This window comes from Camellia sinensis, chromosome 9 (genome assembly GCF_055761805.1).
Source record: "Camellia sinensis isolate YWXY chromosome 9, ASM5576180v1, whole genome shotgun sequence".
NCBI classification, from domain to species: domain Eukaryota; kingdom Viridiplantae; phylum Streptophyta; class Magnoliopsida; order Ericales; family Theaceae; genus Camellia; species Camellia sinensis.
This window is the reverse complement of record NC_138969.1, coordinates 164,761,539-164,773,115: the sequence shown is the minus strand read 5'-3', so window position 1 is coordinate 164,773,115 and position 11,577 is coordinate 164,761,539. Positions and strand designations below refer to the sequence as shown.

At 36.6% G+C, this 11,577-nt stretch overlaps 1 pseudogene; it reads right to left on the bottom strand.

Moving 5' to 3' along the window:
- Positions 1-4,430: 4,430 nt before the first annotated feature.
- LOC145799876 (G-type lectin S-receptor-like serine/threonine-protein kinase At1g11330) lies at positions 4,431-7,760 on the bottom strand (annotated as a pseudogene).
- Between the last annotated feature and the right edge of the window lie 3,817 nt (positions 7,761-11,577).

The window sequence follows — 11,577 nt, the reverse complement described above, 5'->3', positions numbered from 1 at the left end:
CCGGGCTCGGCGCATCATACTAACTGCATCATATTTCGATTCCAATTTGAATACATGATTATCATTTGCTGCATCTCACATGCCATTTTACAATAGCCGAGCCTATTTCTAGTTGCATTTTGCATATGTTGCATTAGCCATCTTAACATGAACTAGGATCATGTATTGATTACTAACTAGTTTTTGTTTTGGCTCGGAGTACACTGTGAGTGTTTACGCTTTAGCATACTGCATGTGTGTGAGTGTTGCCATGATAGCATGTTTGCCATGAGGCTATTTGCTTAATTGATATAACTGTCTGAATGTCTGTGGGTGAAGGTTGGATTACTTGAATTGGAACAATTCATCAAATTCGCATTTTAGCCTACTTACGAGTAACAAACTTCAAACCATTTTCCAAACAAATGGATATGCGATGTTTTGTTCCAAATTAGGCGATCTAGTCTATAACTTGTGTGTTGTGCGCATCACATAGTAAGATTAGCTAATTAATCGGAATAAGAACACATGTATTTTCAAAAACAAGATATCATGTTTAGTACAGGCCGATCTTTGATCGGGCGAGCGGGGGTGCTCATAGATGACCTTCCCCAATCGTACCCAAGTTCCCGAGCCGGGGCAACTTTGGTGATGACGGACACGTGGCCTTAGGCAACGAGTCAGGGTTTCCTAAATTTCCTCCAAAAATAAAATATTTAGGTGGCAACTCTGTATCTGTCTAAGTAATCCATGTTTGGCACTTCTTTCTTAAAAATCAGTTTTCCAAAACGATTTGCCGGATTTGGACTCTTTGGTGATTTATCGGTCTTGCATTGCACTTTGTGAGATCAGATTCAGAACCGTGACATTGAATCCGTACTGTAGTAGCAAAGCCCACGGGGCACATCTACAAAGCGGTTTTACAAACCTCTCATCCTCTCGATTAATCAAATGTTTCAAAAGAAGAGGAATTCCTTCCTTTGAAAATCATGATCAATGCAATAAACAAGTGGCACAGAAAAGTACTCAGAAACTGCAGTGGTATTCACATTCAAAAGGTTCAGCTCGTCCAGCTCGTCCAATTCCTCAGGTACAACCGACTCAAAAGAGAAGGAAAAAGACGACCTGGACAAAACGTCGGCATCCAGGTTATCAATCCCAAGAATACCAGACTCCGACTCAGAGGAACTGGAATCTGATTCCGACTCCACAGACTCTATGGAATCGGATTCCGGCTTACTACCCAACTCAGAAGTACTGGACAGAAAACCCTCCTCCAGTTGCCAAGTGAGGGACGTTGCATCAGATGCATTCAAAATACCATTAGAAGGGTCCACACCTAATTGGTCTCCGATCATGGAAACGGTTAGGTCACCTCCCAAGCTCTTTGTGTTGATTTGAAGATCTGAAATAAGACATGCTAATGCTGCTCCTACCTCAAGTTCACTACTGCTAGAATCACTTTTTATGCTCTTTGTAGCCTCAGCAATTAGTTCAGCCTGTTTCTCTATGTCACTCTCTTGCAGCTACAAGTCGAAGAAAATCTCAAAGCCGGGAACATGCTGCTTCTCTATATTCAACCATGGCTCAGGAAAGCTGCAAAATGGGAAGTCTTCTCTCTCTTTGACAAAGTGGTTGTTCAGAGTTTCCTGAATTGGCCCGTGCACAAGCTCATAGTGCTTTCTAGTTTGCTTAGCTTTGGCTCTTCTAACCATTTCCTTCTCTTTTCGAACCCAGTCCTCTTTGGTGGGCGTATAGCCAAGACCAAAGGCATGGGGGTTATGTGGCACATCAACCAATGTAGTAACGCCCTTCCGACCGCTCTTTCCTAATCCCATCCCGGGCATATGCTGTAACTTGTTCATGAGATACACTGATTGAGCACTAACATATAAACCCTCATTAACAGCCAAGACATTTTGCACCACCCGGGCCTTAGCCAAGGTAAACCTCAAAAGGAACACATCCTCTTTACCATGCACAATCTCCAGTGCTGGTGTAGTGACCTTTGGCCGAGGATGTATAGATGAATTTCCGAACACAATAGCTACCCCCATCCCATGGGGATACTTGAACATTTGGTGTAAGGTAGAAGAAAAAGATTTTACTTGATACAGCCAGGGTCGCCCAAGTAGTAAGTTGAAAGTGGCCGGAACATCCAGGACGTGAAACTCAATATTCTGTTGAGCCGGGCCAACCTGTACTCTAATTTGCATTGTCCCCATCACCTCTCTGGTTGAATTGTTGTAAGCCCGGATCACCTGGGCTATAGGCACAAAATCGGCCGGTTTCAAGCTAATAGCATAAGTTGTGGGGGACGGACAAACATTGATTGCTGACCTGTTGTCGACCAATACCACTTGAACCCACTTTTCCTAGCATTCTACAGATATGTATAGAGGCTTATTGTGTGCAGAGCCTTTCGGCGGCAATTCCTTGTCGAAAAAGGTCAAAGTTGGTGCGGCTCCTCCCAGGAAGACTAATCCCACCAGTTGTTTCGAGGTAGTCTCAATAGACAACTTGGCTTTATCCATCACTGACAGTACAGCCTGTCTGCGCACTCGCAAAGCCATAAGCAACCGTCAGATTGATATGTCAGCTTGAATCTTCTTCAACTATTTCAGCATAGCCTCTTCCTCTAATTGCTTTTTCTTCTATTTCTCTACCTCTTTGTCCTTCCCAGATGCCTCTGGTTAGTCCAGATGCGGTGGTTTAAAATATCGGCCACTTCTTGTCATGTGGTCGACTTCCTCCACATACCAGGTGTTGTCAGGAATACCTTGACCCCAATCTTCATCAGTGTGGGCAAGATGCAGATCATCATCTTCCCATCACATACCTCTGGCAACCGACAAGCAATTGTCCAGTTCTGGTCTAAGTGTTCCCTCAGCAAAAACATTCCCCACGGGACGTTGAACTATTTCAGCTTTTTGATCACTTTCACTCATTTCCTAGCCAAACTGCTCTAGTGCGGCTTCTTGTTCTGTAGGTATAGTGCTGACAATGCCCAATTGAGTTATTTGATGATGGATAGGCTTGCATGTGTGGTTAATTGTTAAATTGAATTATTAATTGTTCAAGACCTAGCAAATCAAATATATAAACCAAACCCAGAAGAATTCTTTAAGGACAAAACACATTGCAAGGGTTCCAAAGGTTGCAAACGGCGTGTCCATTGTGCGTGAATTGTAGACAGAGAAGGGTATAGAGAGAACAACCACAAATAGGTTGATGAAAGAAAAAATTGAAGCAACCTGGCAATGTCGCTGCTGCAAGCTGCCGGAGGGTCACTAGGCGATGGCTGCCACTGGAAGGACAAAGATGACGTGAGAGCTGATGGTTGTTAGCTTCCGTTAACGAACAACTGGTGTTGCTGGTGGTGATGGTTGTTAGGTTGAGAGAGGAGAGAGGGTAGTTTGGGTGGGAGAGGAAAATAGGAAGGGTGAGTTTGAATTTATAATTCAAAATTTGGGATAAAAATGTAATTTTTTAAAAAATTTTCCGGTTAAATGTGACGGCAGGGGGCAAATTGACAATATCAAAAGTTGGTGTGTGAAATAGATCAACGGGATATAGTTTTTTTTTTGGGGGGGGGGGAGGTTGGGTGGGTGGGGAATGAAGTTTCCTCCACAAAATATTGTTTCCACTCCATTGAAGTATTAAAATGAGCTGATTACATAAAAATAATAATAATAAGTCAATTGATATCTGAGACATCAACACAAATAATTCAACATGTGATTATATACATTTTCTGTTTAAATTAAGGTCATAAAATGAGATGGTATTTTACTGTTATCTTGTAATCTAATTCATAAACTTAGAAAACTATATTAGTTAAAACTCAAGTTCTCTGTTCTTTACAATTTTATTAGTTGTCACCGAAGGCATGAGTTGAATTCATGCTGAACTTAGCAGTCATTAGTTAAGTATGAACATGAAGAATTGACCATAAAAGACAAATTTATCATGCAATTGTATTTTAAATCCATCATAGTTTTTTAATTTTTGACAGTCTAGATCTGTGTTTGGAATGTGGATAGTTGCAGCACTAGGCAATGTCAATGCAGATGACAGTTCACATTTTTTTTTTAATTCACCCAACTTCTGTATCAAATCAATTACCTAATTTCTGATTGGTTTTAAAAATGAAAAATGAAAAATTATTAAATGAACACAACTAAATATATAATTAATGTTTGCACTAATTCTTTTGTTTGTGTGTATACCTCATGTTAATTAAATAAATACTATATGAACCTAAGTTGGAAGGGTGTGTTGGTGCTGAAATCATTCAACTAATAAGATTAATGATTTTTTCCAACATGTTTAGGAACCGGCCTTGTTCAACAACAAGTAAATTCCAGATTAAGAAAAAACAAATCTTAAAATATAAGTGTTCCCACAAAGATTTGAATTGTAATTGTTTGTCCAATAAGGGCTAACAGAACACCAAAAATAGTTGTGGATAGGTCTGTTAGTAAACCACTTGATGCAAGTTGTTTACAATGTCATGTCCTTATGTACATGAAATTGGAAAAAAAATAAAAATAAAAATAATCATCTCGACACCTGTGATGTTACCGGCCATCAACAATTGTAACAGTAAATTCATTCCTAGAACATCTACTTTGGCTTTGTTGTGAAGACAGATTCTTTGGTGTTTGAGTAAATGCAGGTTGCTTTGGTGTTGGAAGATATGAAATTTCACTATTTAACATAGAAAGAACCATGGATATGGTAGGCCTATCTATTGCAAATTCTTGTACACAGAGCAGTCCAGCATGTACACATCTTAAAATCTCCGATCTGAAGTCTTGATAAGATATCGTTGGATCTATCAGCAACACAATGCTATCTTCCTTCCACAATTTCCAAGCCTGAAATTTTAACAACAATATGGCATGTAAAAGTTAGGTTTTGACAGTGAATAAACCTTTGAGTGTTGAACTAGGAAATGCAAATGAATCAAGTGGATTTACATATCCTAAAAGGCTCAAAGATTGCTCATCATTATTAAAACTTGTGTTCCGCCTTCCACTTACAATCTCTAGTAACAAAACACCAAAACTGAATACATCTGATTTCTCTGATAAGCTTCCTTGCATTGCATATTCCGGAGCCATATAGCCGCTACATCAAGTCAAAATTCATTTTATTGCATTAAATTAGGAGGTTCCACATTGAAAGAATGAAGACTTTGGAGAAAGAGGCAGGTACTTACTATGTTCCAACAACCCTTCTCGTATTGGCTTGGTGTTCATCGCCACAAACAATCCTTGCCATTCCAAAATCTGAAATTTTAGGGTTTAGCTCTTCATCCAACAAAATATTATTTGCCTTTAAATCTCGATGAATGATCCTTAATCTAGAATCCCTATGAAGGTATAGGAGGCCTCTGCCTATCCCTTCAATGATGTCGAAGCGTTTACTCCAATCTAGGAGCTTTTGTTTTTGTGGATCTAAAAGAATGTCATTCAAAAGAAAGTATAAGTGGGAGAAAAAGGCAAACGAAATTGATTTCATGACAAAAGTTCTAATTTTGGTAAAATGGTGAGTCTAAAGAGTAAAGATAACGAGTTATCTAACGAAAGCAACAACTTGTTAAGAGCTTTTACTTGTACTAACCAAAGAGAAATGCATCCAAGCTTTTATTTGGCATGTATTCATAGACCGACATCTTTTCTTTTGCTTCGACACAGCAGCCAAGGAGTCTAACTAGATTACGGTGCTGGAGTTTAGAAATCATCACAACTTCATTCATGAACTCCTCGAGGTCTTGTTCAGAGGACCTTGAAAGCCTTTTCACCGCTATTTCTTGTCCATCTGGAAATTTCCCCTAAAACAAACACCAAATTATTTCACTTGTTGACAAAACAAATTCAAGATCAGCGTGAACAATCATTATTACCTTGTACACTGGGCCAAAACCACCCTGTCCAAGCTTGTTGGTCCAGTTAAATTCGTCTGTTGCAATTGCAAGTTTCTCAAACTTGAAGAGTGGTAGTTCTTCAAGTTTAACTTGGTTCAAATTATCTTCAAACGACACTTCAGTTGAGTGTTCTGGAGACCATTTCTTAAATGGTAGCATCTCATTGCTCTTCTTTTTGAATCCTGATACTAGTTCTAGGTTAGGTACTACATGATAGAAGAAAATGTTTTCTTAATTTCAGAGTCAGATTGATTAAATTTGTTGTACCTCTTTGTTTAACCATCACCATCCATATGAAGTATGAGCAGATGGATATCATTATTGACCCTACGATCACTGAAATCGCAATGACTAGTTTCAAGTCCCTCTTTTTATCTGTAAAACATAACAAATATCAAAATAGTTCAAGTAAAATGGACCACACAATTATTGATCTTTCGTTTTTTCTTTATTAGATCACCAAGTTTACTAAATAAGTACTAAAGTTTCTTGAGATCAACTACAAAGGGTTGAGTTTTAAGTTGCACAAGGATATGGACAGGCAATATTTTACCGAGCTCTGAATATGCCACGCGAATGTAAAGATCTGCCCCATCACTGGAGAATTTCTGTATGTCAATTAAGCTTCCACTCCATAACATGCAACCAATGCCATCATAATATGCATAAGCCGTGCATGAACCATTCTTCAAACACTGGTTTTTGCACTCATTTGATAGAACTGGTGACCACACTACAAACACAGGTACTTTCATTGTTGTCAGCTTCAAAAACCCATCTCTCTTGCTTTCTTGGCTACTATTGCTACTGTTTCTCTCACACTGCAAATAACTTCTCCTCACACACCCGCTAATAAAATTTCCTCTATTCCATTCATCTATGTGTTTTGGCTCAAACCCTCTCAAACAAGAACAAATTGGTGAATCCTTCAAATTGCAGCTTCCAAATGGCCCACACTTGCCATAAATACCACAGTCAGTTTTTGGAGCTAACCAGTCAACCTCTGGTTCTTGCTTCCCTTGAGTCCAACCCATCTGCATTAGAGCTCCATCGTGATTCAAGAAAATGTATGTTAACACAGACTCATTTGCATAAGTGAAAGACACAGATACAGTTCCTTCTTTGTTATCTACCACATTAAAACCATCACCATACAGTGAAGTCATGTGTTGTACTCCAATAAAGATCTGACCGTTCCAAGGACCACTGCACCAATATGGATGGCTTCCATTCCATAAAAAAAATTCTGGAATGTTTAAAAGATTAATACCAGCAGAGAAGCTTCCAATGGATGGATCAGAAGGGTTTTCCCATGATTTCAACAGTATCTTTTCACCGGTACTTCCATCACTAGTAAACGTCATCTTCTCCAAGAATGAGTCTGAAGGGTATTGAAAACTCCCCCATGTTGTCCTTCCATTTGAGTTATCTACCAAAACAAAGTTCCCAAAGTCTAACAGGCGGGCACTTGAATTCACCATAGAATTTGGAACATTAGATGACCAAATAACTCTTTTTGCCCATTCAAAACCACTAGATTGCCATCTTTGGATATCATCAAAGACCCGAAAGAATCTATTAAAGGCCTGTCCCTATTAGCTACCCATACTACAGTCCTCACAGGGATGTTGTTGTACCAGATACCGACATAGTGATTGGTAGTATTGACAAGGCTGAAAAATCCCAATTGAAAAACTTTGTTTCTTGAGATTATACTTTCACGGTCATTAATGGGTTGAGTGAGAGTAATGGTGTCTATGGAAATGCTAAACTTGAAACAAATACAAGAAAAGAAGAGAATGAGAAGCTCAAGATATTGAATTGCATCTTTGCAGATGATGAGTTCCATAACTTTTTTTTTTTGGAGGGGGGGAGAGAGAGAGAGAGAGAGAGAGAGAGGTGGTGTTGAAGTGGTTAGTACTGGTTATGGTGAAGAGATGGAGAGAGATGGGAATGAAAAAGAAGATAAAGAGTAGTAATGTATAGTGATGAAACTGCCATGAATGATAGATGGGAGAGGCTGTGGCTGGGGCTTCCTGGACTAAGAAATTTGTACGAGTCTAATGTGTGAAGGATAAGATGATAATGTTTCTCTCTCTCTCTGTCTCTCTCTCTCTCTCTCTCTCTCTCAGAAAAAGACAGGCACTACAAGAAATTGCACTTTTGGTGACTAAATTTTTAGTCACCAAAAGTCAAATTTTAGTTGCCGAAAAATTTTCCCGACTAAATAGTTTGGTCACCGGCTTGGTCACAGGAAGATTGTTGGGGAAGGTATTGGCGACTAAAAAATATTTAGTCGCCGAAAGTCCTAAATTGGCGACTAAACAATTAGTCGCCAAAAGGAAGGTATTGGCGACTAATTTTTTTCAATTGCCGAAAGTCAGCAATTGACGACTAAAAATTTAGTTGCCTAAAGTTTTGAATAAATGTACTTTTTTGTTTTAGCGACTAAAATATTTAGTCACTAAAAACGTGGCACTCCTTTTTGGCTAAAAATTTTTTAATCGCTAAAATCATAGTTCTCCTTTTTAAGTACTAATTTTTTAGTTGCCAACAACTTTCATTTTTTTTTTTGGGCCTACTAACTATTTAGTTGCCAACAAGTTCCCTTTTTATTTTTTGGCTACTAAATGTTTAGTTGCCAAAAACTTTTATTTTCTTTTGCCTACTAACTGTTTAGTCACCAACAAGTTCCTTTTTTATTTTTTGGCTACTAAATGTTTAGTTGTCAAAAGCTCTATTTATTAATTTTTTTTAAATGTACAAATTGAATATTTTTCATTAATTTCTAAATCATATGCATTCCACTATCAATGGAACCTGTAACGTGTACATATATAGAATAATACATCTATCAATTATAATCTAATCCATTATCAATAATACTCATTTCATTATCAACTATCCAAAATTTTTTAACTTGTAACATCATATTCCAAATATCATATAAATCCATACCAACCAAGTATAATCCATCTAAATTAAATATTAGATACAAAAACACTGAATTTCCACCACAGCAGATTGTACAAAAATATATGCCTTCCATATATAGAACAAATGCTCTTCGTGCACAAAAAATAAATATTCACAATAGCCCACGCAAAAGCAATTTGGAAAAATACAAAAAAAAAAAAAAAAAATAACCATTAGCACTTATTCAATAAAATTGACATTTCAAATTATAAAAATTATAAAATTAATAATTCTGATATATTATACTCTGCAAATTATAACAATTATAAAATTAATAATTCTAACTTTCTACCTATTAATACAATTTTTCTAAAGACTGATTGATGTCATTTGCCTATGTTGCAGCTTCAACTTCAACAAGAGCACACCTTAAAGACTTAATGATCTTCGATTCTTCATCACCAAACCCCATTTTGGCCAACCTTGATTTTGTTTTCCCAGCCTCTCTTAATTGTTTCCATTCACAAAGCAATGAGAACTGTTAAAGGATCAAAATCAAAGGGATGATTTCCTGGTAAACAAAAATGATGGCTGCCGTAAAAACATACATATGAAATATCAATATCAAAATTCTAACTGTTCGGGATACCTTATATTAGGTTCTTATGTTTTTATGGCAATATGAGAGGGAATGTAAAGTCAAAAAGCAGTAAACACCAGATCTAATGATAGCTTAGGATTAAGTAATTTCATGCCTACATTCCTGGTGAAATATAACTAGCAATTATAGTTGATGCAGAGGCATATAGAGGCATGAGACTTCAGTACAGATAATGGTAGCTGTCACTCATTAATAAACCAATCATTAGCTTGATCCTCTTTGAACTGGGCGGAGAGGAGTCTACATCTCACAAAAGAGTAGGTTCATAACAACAGAGTATACAAGAAAAGATGTTATAATTTGCCCAAAGTCTCTACTTAAACTATAATGGCAATTGTGATCATGTTTAATTGTGAGTTAATTCAATACCCACCAATTTCATTTGTGAGGTTCTTATTTCCAGTGGCTACCAATGATGCAGTTGATTCAATTCCAAAAGCAAATCAGATTATGTGGATCAAAATATATTAATTTTTCATATATATATATATATATATGTATGTTTTTTTGAAGGTTTGACAAAGAGAAAAGGGCTTGATGCAACTAAGCTATATTCTAAATATCCAAAATTAAGAACTTTAGAATATTTAAAAAAAAAAGAAAAGAAAAAGAATGATATCATGAGAAAAGAAATTATGCCCAAATTTCATTTTTTATTGGCTTCATTCCTTTATTGGTCTTTAACAAATACTAGATTTGTAAACAAACAACAAATTTAAGAGTCCAAATGCATCTTCAATAAATCCAGGCACAGAACAGTAAAATGATAACTCTGTAGTATAAAACGAATAACACTCTAGTACTCGAAGTTTCTTTCAACTGGTGGGAAAGTGGGTTGTACCATCACCGGTGAGGAGGTGGGTTGTACCGTCGCCGGTGAGGAGGTGGGTACTCGTGTGTGACAGTGGTGGAGGGTGGCCAGTAGGAGGGTCGCCTACGATGGAGAGAGAGAGAGAGAGAGAGAGAGAGAGAGAGAGAGAGAGAAATGGGAAAGGACTGACAAGTGTAGTCTAATTAAGGGACAAAGTTATTTAATCAATGACGACTAAATTTTTTTTTTTGGTAGCCAAAACCATAATTAATTTTTTGCTAAAAGCAGCAATTTGGTGACAAAACATTTTGGTCGCCAATTAATTTTATAAATCTCTACAAAATTCGAAATTTTTCGTTGAAATATTTTAATTCTTTGGCGACTAAAATATTTTTTAGTCGCTAAAAATCAATTTTTGGCTACCAAATTTTTGGTCGCCAAAGATAAAAAGTAAATTTTTATTTTTTATTCGGCGACAACAAAATTTTAGCAGCCAAAATTAGTTATACCGCGACTAAAACATTTTTTAATCGCTGAAAATAAATTTTTGGAGACCAAACTTTTGGTTGCCAAAAGTCTAAAAGTAAATTTTTGTTTTTCATTCGACGAGTAAGAAATTTTAGTAGCCAAAACTATGTATACAGCGACTAAAACATTTTTTAGTCGCCAATTGTGGCATTTTTAGCGACTAAATTTTTTTTAGTCGTTAGTAATCAATATTTCCCGACTAAAAAAAATTACTAGCTAAATATTGCACTTTGCCGACTAAAAAAATTTTTGGTCGCCAATTCCATAAGTTTTGGCGACTAAATTTTTATTAGTCGTCAAATTTGATCGCCAAAAGTGCATTTTGTTGCAGTGAGGGCTGGAAAAAGGAAGGAAGAATGGTAATCTAGCCCAGAGAATTAAATGTTTGTATTGTTGTCTAGTGTAGAAATTATTCTAGTGTGGATCATTTTCCCACTAAAATGTGGTTTTTGTAGTCACTAGCTACCACGCCAATAAAAATTGTGTAATGTAAGGGTCACACAATTTTATAAGTACTGTCAGTCAATAAGTGGATACTTTTTGTCTTCTATGTAGTTTTTACTATCATAATATATGAGGTTTATGGCATGACAAACTTGAATACATTTACTCACCCAAAAAAAACTTGAATACATTTTAGGAAGCTTGACTCGTATTTAATTTATTAATTTTTTTTTTTAAAAAAAATTGACTCATTATATAAATAAGTCAATTTTAAATGTATTTTGGAATTCTTTAAATTTAAATAAT